Source organism: Serpula lacrymans, assembly GCF_000218685.1.
Source record: "Serpula lacrymans var. lacrymans S7.9 unplaced genomic scaffold SERLAscaffold_1, whole genome shotgun sequence".
NCBI classification, from domain to species: domain Eukaryota; kingdom Fungi; phylum Basidiomycota; class Agaricomycetes; order Boletales; family Serpulaceae; genus Serpula; species Serpula lacrymans.
Window position 1 is genome coordinate 520280 of NW_006763290.1, and position 9181 is coordinate 529460.

A 9181-nucleotide genomic window follows, 5' to 3' on the forward strand; every position below is an offset into this window, starting at 1 on the left:
TGACACCAGGAGGCTCCTCAGCAAGTCCTCCTATTGTTTACCTCGGTCCTAAACCCAAGAGAGTTTATCTGCTCTCTCACTCACCCCTTTTTGCTTGCTCTCAGTGTGCACCAGAGTATAAAAACTTTGGTTGTAACATTAGGACTTACTCTTATTACTTTCCACACTTTGTGCAAACCCGGACCATAGGGTTAAGTGAACATCTTTCAAACAGTAAGACTTAGGCGCCAGTTTGGCGTTGAGCTTTTGCTAGCCCGTGGAAACCAAGTGTGTGCCCCAATTCAGCAGGCAAGCTCCTTAGGACAAGATACTAGAGAGAACCAAAAACAAACAATACACTGCCCCCAGTGTCAAGGGGAGTACTATATCTCAGCAATAGTGTGGAACTATTGTTGATTAGATTTACATACAAAACTCCTCTTTCTCTTTCTTCTGACCGGGCCGGGCACTTGCCTCCGCTAGTTGGAGAAGGGTTGATAGCTTAACAAGCAGACCACCTCCTGATAACTGATTGGACCAGGGTTTATCATGATACCTTTTGTATACATTTCAAATACTATAGTGTGGGTGGTCAAAGATTGAGATCCAATACTCAGCTGGGAATAGGTTGATCCGCAGATAGCAAGCAGGGACCCCCAGTTACATTTTTTTACATTTACACATCAAACAAGTTGTCATGTTGACATTGACGCAACCAGAACAACCAGATTTTAAGGCCATCCTTTACTATATGCAAGAGAAGATCTTGAATTTCACCACACAACTTGAGGAAATCCAGAATACTCAGGGTGCTGGTACCATTGAACAAAAGTGCAACAAGAAAGTCAACACTTCAGTCAACCTCTTTCCATAGCCTCTTAGGCTGATCAGTTATGGTTCAATGATGTGCCTAAGAGGCTTTTATCCTGGGGTTATCCCACAAGCAGGTAATCCATCCAGGACTCTCTTAATTTAAATTCATCCAAGAGGTCTTTAAGAATCCTAGGACTCCAAAGTGGTGCCAGGGGTCCTTATATTGATTAAAATTTCAAAAGTTATATATCCTACATTATTACAAGGTAGGACTATCCTAGGATGTTATAAATTCAAAAATATCTCATAATAGGTAACAAGGTGTCCTTTAGGGTATATATATGTGGTAGTCTAAATATGTCCCAGATACTCTAATAGGATGTCCTCATTGCACCCTAAATATCCTTTAAGAGTGCTTGTATAGTGTCCAAACAATGAATCCCTTGCAATATCTTCTGCTTATTGTGAATGTTGCTGTCAGAAGGTATACTAATAGTCAACCAGCAGTCCTTAATGATGATGCAAAGAAGATCTTCAAGTGCATGAGGCCCATCACCAGAGACCACTGCCACCATAACCTTTGTATCTCTTCCTAAAGGGTTGCAATAACTTTACAGAGTAGAGTGACTGCACCTGGCTCAACATACAAAACTGGCACACCCTTATTGTCATAATACATAGCATGGTCATATCCTAGCCATCCAGTCTGCAAGTAACATAGAAAGATTATTATTCTAATGAATAGCTCAGGATATCTGTTGATATTGAATAGTGAACTGGTAGCATTTCCTCCTCAGATGAATAATAATATCCTTAGCATTGGCCCATAAAGGGATACTCTAATATAATATCTTCTGGCAACTTGCTCACAAAGGATAAACAATGTTGTATTTGCCAATTGGTTTATAACAAGGTTGACAAGCATGTAGAGAATAGGTGATGCCAGGTATAACCCCCATCCACGACATCATCAACAAGCATTAGGTCTGATTGGCATCTATCACACACCAACTTTTTATTTTTTATTGTATCAGAGACCAAAAAAATCAAGAATATCTTTAGAGAGGACTTGAGCCTAGTTAGCATGGTGTTTGGTTTTCAGATCCAAAAATCTGCAAAATGTTTAAGGATATAGGTGTAGCACTGCCATATTTCTGACAAAACCGGATAAACCCTAAAGCAGCCATTAAAGAAAATAAACTTACCTTTGATGCAGTTGAGATCCACATCACTGCAGAAATTGCACGACAGTCAGGAAAAGCTCCTGGAGGTTCTGAATCAGTACTCAAGTCCAAGGAGAAGTAGTGTGCCCTCCACAAAGTCAAATCTCACAACCCTCAGAGTATCAAACACTTCAATCAGCTGGAATGGGTCAAAAGACAAACTCCAGAACAGCATCTCACATAGTCTCTCACTGCTCCTGGCTTGAGCCAGGAACATACCATGTTCTGAACCTTCTGAGGACCATCAGTTTTTGGGATGAATCCCCTGTGAGTGCCATTGGAATTGGAATAGTGATCCTACAAGCAACTGTTGGCAAAAAGGACTACAATATTGCACTGTCAAATGCCTTACTTGTGCCAAACTTCACTTTAGCACTTGTTTTCATCCACAAGTTGTCTAAAATGGGGTTATCAACACTTTTTCCAGAAGGGTCCAATGTTTGTGAAGTTCGGAAAACAAAGGAACTCATCCTCACTGCCTTACACAAGCAAGGACTTTATCACATCCAAGCAAAACCTGAAATCAACCTGGAGTCAGCTTTTGCAACAGTGGATGTAAATATATTGCACAGGAGAATGGGACACATTGGAATGGATTGCTTACAACAAATGGTTACAAAAAGGCAGATAGACACCCTTACTAGAACCCCAGAATTCTGTGAACCTTGTGTTTTAGGAAAGATGAAGAAATTACCTTTCGAGTCTGCTAGAGGAAACCAGGCCAAGTGCCCCATACAAATTATGCACACAGACATTGGAGGACCAATCAAACCAACCTCCAGTGAGGTTCTCAATACTAAATTATCATTGTAGACAATTTTTCCAGATTTTCATGGATATATTTCCTAAAACACAAAAGTGAAGCATTGGAACAATACAAGCAACGGAAAGAAGATGTCCAAAGAATTTTCCAAGAAAACTTCATTCCACTTTACACAAAATTCCTCCTGATCAATGGCGGAAGAGAATGCACTGGTGATGCATTCAAAAATCAACTCCAAGGAGATGGTGTCCTCCAAGAAACCACAGCCACAGATACTCTGGAATAAAATGGCATTGCAGAACACATGAATCAGACATTGGCTACCATTAGCAACCACTATGTTCCATGATTCCAAGTTCCCAAAGTTGTTCTGGGTAGATGCCATGCAAAGGGCTGCATACATCACAGCACACTGTCAATGATGAGAACTGTTGTTAGAAAACCACACGCAAAACAAACTAACACACAATCCTCCCAGATTCCACGGAACTTGTTTATGGGTTTTGCCTCCTAGAACAGTGGGTGCTCTGGTTGTTCGTGGGGTGGTATGTATGACAATCCTTCAAAGTAAAACCCAGAGATGTATGGGTGTGGGTTTTGAGGAGGAGGGATAGTTGAACTATAGAAGATAGGGGCTTTTTAAGACGTAGGATGAGCACTACCTTGCTAATCCTAGCACGAGGTAGGTTTGAAAATGACAAGATAACAAGGTTCCCAGTGATAGCAGGCTCCTGACACACAAACTGTAGTGCTCAGAAGGGCTCTAATCAAAAGGGATGACAATTACCTTCAAAAGTGACGAGTGACGATGACAGCAGTTAACAGTAGTAACAGTGGGAAGTGTTGTGACTACACTGGATCACAAGTAGCAGAGTAGTGAACTTGAGATTTAGAGAAGAAGTCTGGATTGGATTTTTTGTTGTTTTTTTTTTTACAAGGTAGAATACAGGGGTTTATATAGTAAAAGAAAAGTAGGCTATGCACAGTATAGCTGTGCAAAAAGAATGAGAAAGAACATGAAGGAAGGAATGTACGCTGATGAATCCTGTGTAGGTAGTACAGGATAAGATTGTCAAAAAAAGGAAAAGAAAAGAATAGAACAATGAATGCTGTGAGTAATGTCACAGGTTTGTACAGCCGTAAAGTAAAATCCAATAGCAAAAAGAGAGCAGGAAAATTATGATGTCATGGGAAGATGCAGTAAAAAAAAGGGCAAGGCAAAACACTATCAGTATCAACACAGTTACTTTATTGTCAGTCAGGCATTCTAAAAAAATATGTATCCATAAAAATGATTCAAAAATCAAAAGAAACTGGAGCCACCAGTCCACCACCTAGTCCAAATCCGACGGTTCCATGGCCTTACCAATGGACTGGTTGTGTTGGACCACCTGGACAAACGAGGGAGGGAGAGGAGTAGTTCCAATTTGGAACAAGTGAGTCCCAGGCAGCATGTGGTAGGTGTAGCTGTAGCGAAGACGATGGATAAAAGATAAGTGTACCCAAGTGAATGGGACAGCAATGTACATGGGCGACACAAGGGGATGAACCTTCTCCAGCTCAAAAACTACCCACCCACGCTCCAACCAGGCGAGACGAGCGACTGATGTTTTGATAGTATATGATGGCAGATTGACATCATGAAGATGGACCTGTTGCCCTATTTGGACCGGCTGCTGGGGCTTTGCTGATATCAACAGTGGCTCGTGGTAGTCAACGGATTGGCAACGGAAGCGGATTGGAAGTGGTGACATCAGAAATGGTGGGGGAGCAAAGAAGATGAGGAGGAGGAGGCTGGAGGTGACGAGAAGGTGGATTAGAATGGGGATCCAGAAATGACCGTTGGGTGAGAATAAAAAGGAGAGGAAGGGGCCCATGGTGGGGCTAGGCAAAGGAAGGGGAGTAAGGGAAACGATGAAGGCGAGGGTGCAATGCAATGTGTAGCCAGTGGCGACGCAAAAATTTGCTGAAATGCCGAAACACGGAAAGTACCGAATGGAAAGCAAAGGTGAGCGCAACTGGATTACCTAATGGAGGTGGTGCTGATCAGCCACAAGATTGAAAAAGGCAATATTAATTACTATTCCACGTGGCACTGTGCCTGTGTGGCGCAAAGGCGAGTTTTTTTGAATATTCACTTTGTTATTGACACCTGTCTATGCTACCAATCAACTTTGGTGCATGACAACGCAGCCCAGCATCAAGACTTTATGGAAAGACCCTACATGAAATATGGTTTAAAAGGAGAGTTGATCCAACTTTATATCACTTTTTGGGATGCCAAACATATGCCTTGATTCTGAAAAACAAACAGCAAGGAAAGTTCTACTCCAAGGGGCATAAAGCCATAATGATTGGCTATACACATAGAAAATAAGCTTACAAACTCCTGAATACTGAAAAATGAACTGTGTTTTCCAGTCAGCATGTCATATTCAATAAATCCAAAAAGGTACAAAAGGGCAACACTGTTCCCTAGAACACAAACCCTGGCATAGATTAGTGGGAGGGACTCATTCCAGAGAATGCTCACTGTTACAATTGACATACCAGCACCTACTTACACTTCACTTTTTGTACTTTTACTTTTCATTTTCCAAGTCACATGACTGATCATGTGACTATTGACTTTACTTTACAATTTTGGACTTTTCATAGTCACATGCTAGACATCAGACTTTGAACTTTACAACTGTACAGTACCTCATGTATTTTAGAATATATACTGGTGCAATACATGGGGAGAGACTCAGCAAGTCCTCTCTAGTGTATACCAACATTAGTATGACAACCTCCCTTCTTTGATAGGTTGTACACTTCCTTTTCCTCCACTGAGTTGTTGTTGTTGTTGTGCTCCAGTGCCCCAAGACTGTGTCTTGTTGGTGTTGTCACACTCACCATCTGGACCAAAATAATGGAGGAAAATGATCCTGACCCTCAGATATGAGATCCCAGTGAATTGCAAATGAAACCACATCTCCAAGGAGATGTTCCGCAAGCAATGGAACCATATCAGCATGGAAATATTCCAAGAGCAGTGGGGAAATACCTCCATGGAGACGTTCTGAGAGCAGTAGGAGCACCCAAGCAGCTAAGACACCCTCAACAACAGTCAAAATGGAAATGCAAAGGAGAGTCACAGTCACTGGGAGGACAGCTCCTCTTAATCAGCTGACATGGAGAAAGTCCGAAAACAGCTAGATAGCCTGTATATTGGCTCAGATCCTAGAATGCATACAAGACCTCCGAGGATTCATCCAAACACCTCTGAGGAGACATCAAACACCTTCAGGAGTGGGTGGGACAACTCACACACAAGTGCATCTACCCCCTGGAGTTCATGCACATATTGCTCAAATAGCAGTCATGCCTGCTGATGTCCTAGGAGTATGCTGTTGTCGCATAAAGGACTTAACAGCCATGTTGAGCCTCATGCACCACCGCTGTCAGCCACATTTGTGTAGGTGGCTGGGAAACACCTTCCTTTTCGGATCTCGGACTTTTCCGTAGAATAGAAAGTTTCACTCGATGCTTTATTGACACCTCAGTCCTCATATTAGAGACTGAGGTGAGTTCAAACAAACCTACATATATTCATACATTTTCTGAATCAATTACCTAGTATCCTTTTGTAACAGATACAAAACATCATATGCAGAAGGAATTATCAGACTTGCCCTGCAGACAAAAACCAAGATTATAAAAGGACTCTAAGTGAGGAATAGCCTCAAAAAGAGCAGCACAACTATTCCATGGAGAAACCTAACACTCCTGAGGTTCTCAGAGAGACATCTGACATAGAAATGATATTCTTTGCTGGAATAGCAAGCACTGGTCCATCTAATGCAAACCTTCCAAGGACACTAGAGGAATCCTTATCACACCCAAATGGAGAATCATAGAAGTCTGCTTGGAGGAGGAACTCATAATGTAACAACCAAGAGTTTTTTACTCTGGCACACAACTAGAATCAACTATAGAGATGATGATGAGGGAGTGGTTACCCTTTAAGCTTCAACAAGTTAGTTGTGAGGATACAACAGGAGGACTTGCTGAGGAGTCTCCTGGATTTATTGAGGTATATATACTACTACAGGTTTGTTTGTACATATGTACTATACAGTTGATGAAGGCAGTGGCTGATGATGTTGTGGGCATAGCCCATGTGACCAGCTCCACTGCGTGAGAGACTTGTAGCTAAAATAAGAAGAAAGGCAGTGCAGCGCAAGAAAGAGGAGTTTGAACAAAAGGGAAAGTGCCGAAGGGCACAATGTGAAAAAACTCCAGTAAAAATGTTAAAGAGGAGAATTAAATTTAAAGGTCCAAAAATGTGTTATCATAACACATAAACCTTAATATTAATGCAGTATACAACACTGTCCCACTTCCGAAGGGAGTAAAAACCTATCACATCAAAACCTGTGTTCTGAATCAAGTTTAATCAAAACGGAAACATTAAGAGATACAAACTCCGGATTATTGCACAAGGTTTTACTCAAAGGGAGGGGATTGTTTACCAGGAGGTTTTTGCTCCAGTTAAAAACTTAGAGTTGATCCAAATTATTCTAGCCCTGGCAGCAAAGTATGACCTAGAATTTGATCAAATGGATGTATCCACAGCTTATCTCAATGGAACAAACTTGAAGACAAACTGTACATGTTTTTTCCAGGGGGGGGTTCCTATCCAACCTGGATACTGCTGGAGGTTAAAAAGATCCATCTATGGATCAAAACAAGCTGGTTGTACATGGAACCAAACCTTTGATCAGACACTCCGGGGGCTGGGTTTCATGAGACTGGATGCAGAAACATGTCTCTGTATTCCAGGACAACAAACAAAAATGATTCATTGTTGTTTATGTAGATGACTTTCTCCTAGCAGCTTCATCCTGAAAATTCATGGATATCACAAAAGCGAAACTGGAATCCATTCAAAATGTGGGACCTTGGAGAAGCAAAATACATCCTTGGAGTAGAAATCTGGTGTGATTGTTCAAACAAAGCAATATCCCTATTGCACCACCAATACATTAACGCAGTCCTGGAGTGCACTGGAATAAAGAACTACAAACCAGTATGGACACTAATGGCCCATGAATCAAAATTTCTTGCAAATGCTCCAGGGGAAGATATTGTGCAATACAAGATGCATAGTGGGTGTCAAGTGTCATATCTCTCAATTGTAGGCACCCTCATATGTGCCATGCTTGGAACCCACCCAGACATTGCATATGTTGTTGAAATGCTAAGTAAACTTGACTCAACTCTGAGGAGCCATCACTGGGAAGCTGCCAAACATGTTCTCCAATATTTGAAAGCAACCAGAGACATGGAACTATGTTATGATGGCACCGATATCTCCATGAACATGGATTTCTATGGTGCAGATTGGTCTGGGGACCCAGACAGGTCCCAATAAACATCAGGTTTTGTTTTTATTACCTCCCAAGGAGCAATCTCCTGGACAAGCAAAAGACAAAGCATATAGCTTTATCCTTCATGGAGTCAGAATACATTGAGCAATGGTGGACAACACCTTGCATGGTTTCAGACATTTTTTGAAGAAATCAGAGATGCTCAAAATGGACTCACAACATTGCACTGCAACAATCAAGCAGCTATCATACTTACACAAGATCTGCAGCTCCATGCCCACACAAAACATATTCAACAAAAATATCATTTTATCTGAGATGACTTAGTATCAAAGGAAGAGGCAGTAATCAGATATGTTCCTACAGGAGATATGGTAGCCAAGATCCTCACTAAGCCCCTCACTCATAAGTAGCATTGGAAATTATCTAAAGCTATGGGACTATGGTTACACTCAAGTGGGAGTGACAAAACCAGATAAACCTGGTCTCTGCTAAAGCAGCCATTGTTCTCCATGGAGCATTGCCACCACTCCATAGAGTCACCCAGACTCCAAACCAGTTGACATATGTGTGTGTGCCATAACTTGAGTTGAGCATAACACATATTGTAAAACCCTTATCCCCTATACCGAGTTAACAGAGGGATGAAGATTCAAATCAAACAAGTAGCGTTACAAATAGCGATTGAGAATTAATCAACAACTGAGGAAAGTATGTACATGATGGTCTACTATATATATGTTTCTGAAAGCCAGCCATGAGGCGCTGACTGATGTTCTTTGTAATGGCTCTAGACTTGTGTCACGTGATGGTCACCTGATCTGATATAACTACATATTATGTTATCCGCGCTAAAGCAGCAGCTTAACATATCTTATCTGTCATGTGATCAGATATCAAAGAAAAATGAAAAAGGAAACTAGCGCTCAGACTAGCACTTCTGGTTCAAGTCGTGACACATATGGCCAACTGGCAAAGCTTGGTGCCAGATTTTGGTTTATCTGAACCACCAAAGATTGCCACCAAAT